Here is a 6,972-nt window from a genome sequence, read left to right as displayed (position 1 = left end):
CTTAATTGTTTAACATTTTATTTGTCTCGAATTTTTTTCTTAAAATTTGAGCCCTGCGTACATTCCAAAATTCGCAAAGCACGGTGATGCATCGCTTCAATTGTCGATGTTATCCGGAAGGAACTCAAAAAATAATTTGTATTGTTGCATAATTGTGCATTTTGTCGGAATGTGAAGTGCAACTATGCTTTTTATTTTATATTTTTACCTAAATAAATTCGTTGGGTTAAAAATTGTACAACACCCTTCTAATTCTGTTTTCAATGATTCAAATTTTTTTTTCCGCTATTTATTAAAATTAGCGATTTTAAAACTGACTTAATAAGTAGTAAACAAATTTCTAAAAAATATAAAATTTTGTCTCTAAATACATTTTAATATATAGAGATCACATCTAACAGCTTGGATCGACCGTTTAAAATTTAAAAATTAAAAAACTAATTGATTGTACAACAGTTCTAGAACAAACATTTTGATATTAACCAATCTCTCTCTCTCTCTCTCTCTCTCTCTCTCTCTCTCTATATATATATATGAGATGGGCTACGGTGAGTTGTGAAGTAAAACGCGTTTCTACTTCACGCCGTATTTTTATTTTGAAAGTCCAAACGACCGATCCGAGCCGTTAGATGTTTAATCCATATTGAAATGTGTTTGGAGACCAAATTTTACATTTTTTGGAATTTGTTAACTATTTATCAAGCATTTTTGAAAATTGCTGTTTTGCTGTGAACAGTGAAAAACAGTAAAATTTTCTGGACCATCAGATCAGCGACTTTCAAAATTGCTTAATAAATAGTAAAAAAATTCAAAAAAATGTAAAATTTGGTCTCCAAGCACATTTCAGTATGGAGAACAAGATGAACGGTTTGGATCGACGTTTTGATCTTTAAAATCACAAAATATGAGCGTGAAGTAAAATAGTCGCTTTACTTCGCAACTCACCGTAGCCCATCTCTCTCTCTATATGTAAAAAATGTAAAATTTGGTCTCCAAGCACATTTCAGTATGGAGAACAAGATGAACGGTTTGGATCGACGTTTGGAGAACAATGATTTTCAATAAATCTAAAAAAATAGTAAAAAATTTCCAAAAAATGTGAAATTTGGTCTCCAAACACATATTAATATGGAGAACAAGATGAACGGTTCGGATCGACCGTTAGGAATTTGAAAACTCGAATATTGAGCCGTAGCACAGGAGGCCTCTATGCAACCCATAGCACCGTAGCCAAGTCCATATATATAGGATTTGGCTAATATGCTATGGGTTGCATAGAGGCCTCCCATGCTACGGCTCAATATTCGAGTTTTCAAAATTCTAACGGTCGATCCGAACCGTTCATCTTGTTTTTCATATTAATATGTGTTTGGAGACCAAATTTTACATTTTTTGGAAAATTTTTACTATTTTTTTAGATTTATTGAATATCGCTGTTTTTTATGGTCCAGATTTGTCTCAAAAACAATGATTTTCAATAAATCTAAAAAAATAGTAAAAAATTTCCAAAAAATGTAAAATTTGGTCTCCAAACACATATTAATATGGAGAACAAGATGAACGGTTCGGATCGACCGTTAGGAATTTGAAAACTCAAATATTGAGCCGTAGCACAGGAGGCCTCTATGCAACCCATAGCACCGTAGCCAAGTCATATATATATATATTTTATCTCTATTGATTGTATGTTGAAATCAAACTAGCTCTGTAAATATATTTTATCTGTCTTTTTAACACTTGATCCATGTATTTTTCTTTTTATATATCTTATCTAAAAGAAGGTGGTATAGAAGATATTAGACAGATATGAGATGATGAGAATTTTTTTTGGAAGAATTCATTGTACTCTAAATATTTTTAATTCAAGTCATAGTTGCCCGATTTTTTTATTTATATCCAAAAATTAAATCAAATTACAAAAAATAACCAATTTGCCGTTGAATTTCGAAAACTACCCAATCCGGTTACCTAGTAACCGGATTTTTTTTTTTTTCCGGTTACCCAATTCCCAGATTATTGAAATGGGTCAAGTTATTGGTTAACCGGAAATGAGCAAAAAAAATTGGTATGGTATATGTCCGGTTAATGGTGCACCGGTTTTGTGTTTTTTTTTTTTTTTTTAAAACAGAATTTTTTATTTTTTTTATTAAAATATTAGAAATGTTGAATATATTTCTTTGAAAATAGATGAAATACAATATAATTTGATTTATTAGAAAGACTGCAACAAATAACCCGGATCAATATTTTTCAGATCGGATTTTTCGCGGCTGTAAGAAAAATTAATATATTTATTTATGTGTTATTGGAAAAAAATAAAAATGCTTAGATTCCGAGTTATTGATCCCGGTTCAAAAGTCACTTCTAGGTAATCCAGAAAATAGTATGAACTTTCTAGTACATTTAATTTATTAAAAATTGTTTCTATTTTGAGAATTATTTTTGAATAACAATTATTAAATAAATTAAAGTTTTTGTTTTTTTTTCAAAATAGATACAACTTTTAATAAATTAAATGTAATAGAAAGATCATAATATTTTCTGGATTATCTAGAAGTCACTTTTGAACCGGGATCAATAACTCGGAATCTAAGCATTTTTATTTTTTTCCAATAACACATAAATAAATATATTAATTTTTCTTACAGCCGCGAAAAATCCGATCTGAAAAATATTGATCCGGGTTATTTGTTGCAGTCTTTCTAATAAATCAAATTATATTGTATTCCATCTATTTTCAAAGAAATATATTCAACATTTATAATATTTCAATACAAAAAAAAAAAAAAAATTCTGTTTTTTAAAAAAAAAGAAAAAGAAAAAAGAAGGCCAAATCCTATATTTCATGTACCCACCGTATATTCGGTTAACAAATAACCGGATCCTTCTCATTTTTCCGGTTATCCAATAACCGGACATTTTTCCCAATTCCGGGAATTGGGTAACCGGAAAGAAAAAAAAAATCCGGTTACCCAGGAACCGGATTGGATAGTTTTGCAAATTCAACATCCAAGTGGTTATTTTTTGTAATTTGATTTATGTTTTGGATATAAATAAAAAAATCGGCATAGTTGCAATAAGATTCAAGAAACCTAAAAAAATTAATATCCTTAAGAATAGTAAAAGGAATATAATATCCCTAAATTGCACTATAATTGACACTTGTCAGAAAAGACAAATCTATTATCACAATTGACTCCGACGAAAACAATATAGAATCTTATTCTTTTTATTGTATGACTTTTTTGTCGCATTGAATTTATTTCTGCTATTAATCGCGTGGTGGTAATGTACTATTGGATGCTTCCATCTTGACCCAATAAAAGATTTTTATTTTTGATGGGGATAGTATTTGGTTTAATTTCTTTTATCCAAATTTTAAAAATAAGATATTCGGTTAAAAAAATAAAATCTAATTAGATTCACTGCATTTTCACTATAATTAGTTTCTATTGTATTTTTGGAATCAATGATTTATTGTATGAGATTTAATTAATTATTTATTGAGTCCATTTAAGCGTCTTTTTTCTTTCTATGAAATCTAATTGTCTTGACTTGTATTACATATTTACATTCACATGGCTTAGATTTCATGTGTCTTTTTATCTATTTGTCTTTCGCTATCTCCTCTATACCGCGTTTCTCTCTTTTTCTTTCACTATTATCTTTATCGCACCTCTCATATTTTAACTTTTAAGGAGAAAAAAAATACCACCGCGTAACCATTCCTTATCACAAATAATATAAGATATTTTGGTGGACCCGCATGCCAAATTTTCAAATTTTTTTTGTTTTGTTGCTCTATGTACCTTAATCCTTTCTTTTTATGGAATTACATACTAGGTGATTTACAAACTTCTTGAAGAAAAAAATGCACTGCTGCATATTGCGGTGATATGAAAAATGCACATAATTAGAATTTTTCACTTTCACACCCCTGTAAGTTATGAAATTGTAAGTCTATTAAGTTGTAAAACAACATTTTCAAGCATGTCCTGCCTTTAATAAAGAGGAATTAGGAGGTGTCCGTTGGATATTGAACTAAATTCGCGGTTTGATGTCTATTTGAAGCTGTTTGATCTGCTTTAAAATCCGTACAAATGAGTTATTATAGGATTCCGTCCAGACATGAAACCGAATTTTGTTAAAGGGTCATTAGACCTGCCCCTTTTCTTAATTTTTAATGGAGAACTAAGGAACTCTGGAAAATTTTCTCCTCTTCTATATTTAATTTTGTTTAGTAAATTTGCATTTAACAGGAACTTTTGCGTAAATAATATGATTATTAGGTTGAATTGAGGGTTACAACTCTTGTCATACTTTATTTTAATCTGGTGTCTATCAATACATTATACGTACATAGATTGACTTAGACCCAAAAATTGAGAATAATCCAAAAATAGTTACTATTTGCATTGAGAGACAACGAAACAAATGTGAATTGTACGGTTTAATATATAATCGTTCAATCCTCACAGTGACAGGTACGAAAATGGCATATATACCTCTGTGTAAATGCGATCTTATTAGTGGAAGTTACACACACACACACACGCTTTCTTAATTTGAAGTTCTGTTAATGTCGTTATTTTCAGATGCCTTCTGTAGAAAAGGAGCAAATACCATATGGTAAAAAGCATGGGTTGTTCATCACTGCTATATCCGTTGATCAAACTGTTTAAATATTTAATATAAGAGGAATCACCATGATTATTATTTTGACAATTTTAACAATTATGACAATAATATTTTAAAGAAATTAAAATAAAATTAGATATTAAAGATATGTTATTTGACATATAAATAGTCTAGAATTCTAATTTCATATAATTCTAATATTGTTTGATGATGTACCAACAACCGTCATTTTTTTTTTTTTACTATTGAAATTTCAGACAACTTAATATATACAATAAAACATAGAAGAAATCTCATTAGTTGAAGACATGATGTTTTTATAGCATAGATCATATATACCTGTAAGCTGTAATGTTAAAATTAAAATTTAAGGTTTATTTATGTGATTGTTAAGATTGTATAATAAGATAATATTGGGCTTTAAAGATAAATAAGCCAAATCGGAAAGTTGTTGAATTTGTGTTTTTCTCTCGAGTTTGAATGATAGTGACAAAAATGGAAAATAAAATTCCAAGTATAATTAAGTCCATCTGAGATGGTCAAAGTCAGAAACAGTATTTAGATAAAGACTTGAAAAATAAAAGCTCAAATATTTTTGAAGATTTGAATTCTTTGTCTTTTAAATATATATCTTGTCCCGTCTATAGAATAATGAGCCCCTGGAAGTTTTAAGATCCATTTCTTCTGTTGCATCCGCATCGTGCCTCCCCCCGTATTGTTATGTTATAATGAGCGAAAATGCATCTCCAAAAACTGCAGGCGTCTGAACATGACCACATGATGTGTTCTGTCGTCTCTACACTCTACTCCGGTATCATTGCACAAATGGGAATGGCATTGGCATTGGCATTGGCATTGGCACCCCAATTGAACCAATACAACCTAGTTTTCAAACAAGCAATTAAAAGTAGTTCCATAAATCAGAATGGATCATTCCTATATTTTGCAATTCTTTCGAGTATAAAATGATAAACCGTCCACGTTGACTGCTTCCATTTTTATTTTTTTATGCATTAAAAATGGATGCTTTGATTGTTCTTATGTAAAACAATACGCATATCTGTGTCAGTATTTTGGCTAATTTCAAGCATCCATCTCTCTTTGACGCTGATGTTGGAGAGAATATTCATGGTATAGTTTAAAAATTGCGAGAATATGGCAATAAACAATTAATTGTTACAATGAGGACTGTTTGAAAAAGAATTTCTGAATCAGTCTTCTTTGACATGCATCACCTGATGCATGTATATATAGTTCATAGTTGTATACTCAAATCTTATAACATGACTCGGATTGATATGATATGATATGATATGATATGATTGAGGTGCCACGTCATTTTGACAGGAGGACAAAAATAGGAAATTGATAGTTTCCCTTGTCTTTCTACACCTGTCTTGTCATGCAAAATTGATCCAGTTAAAGAAATCATTTTAACTGGGCTTATATGGGCCAGTTTGGGAGATGCAAATAATTTCCTAAGATCCAACGAAAGGGCATAACATCCAACTAAGAGCCCAACAAAAGTGTAAATTAATAGCACTATTTTTTTTAACGATCCTAACACAAACCACCCCTTTTGTTTATTGATTATTCAGACTCAGAGGTTTTGTGTTCTTTTATGTTTATTTCTTGATTGTAAAATTAAATCATTAGCTTAACTTTTAGTTGTGTATAATGAGGCTACTTTATTATTGGAAAACACTAATTGGACTTTATAGATATGACCCCTATAGTTATCAAAATTCAAATCAACTGAACAAAAAATTCAAAACCATTGTGCTTTCAATGTAGGGTAATTTGCAAACAGCACAACATTCAATAGATGAAAGATATAACAAACATGGAATTAACTTTTTTGTGGTGCAAGTAATTGACTTGATGGACTTGTCATTTTCGTGCTTGTGGAATAATTGGCCTATTTCTTTCATTGCCTTAATTTGTTTACAGCCTTTTTTTGATAGGTGCACTAGTTTATTGAATTAATGAAATCGACAACACATAACATATGCTGGAGCCTGGAGCTGGAGCTGGACCATGAAGAAAATAAAAGAGAAAGATTTCTTATGGCTCTTCCTTTTGTAAGATCACCTATTCACGTGCCATATATTTCTCTACAACATTTAAAACATTATAAATGACATATAACCAAATATAACTCGAGCGGTAAATTAATTAGATTTAAAAGGAAATCGAAAAATGTTACAATCACGGAAGATGTCAATTTTGATAGGTCAATATTCCTGACAGTTTTAAACTGTGCTGTAATAACTAACCAAATTTAATTAGAACCCGACCGACCCGGTCTAGAGTCTAGACTTGGACAATTGGGTC

The sequence above is a fragment of the Carex rostrata genome, chromosome 22 (assembly GCF_964058835.1).
Source record: "Carex rostrata chromosome 22, lpCarRost1.2, whole genome shotgun sequence".
Classification (NCBI taxonomy): Eukaryota; Viridiplantae; Streptophyta; class Magnoliopsida; order Poales; family Cyperaceae; genus Carex; species Carex rostrata.
The sequence above is the reverse complement of the archived record's forward strand: the minus strand, read 5'-3'. Positions refer to the sequence as shown.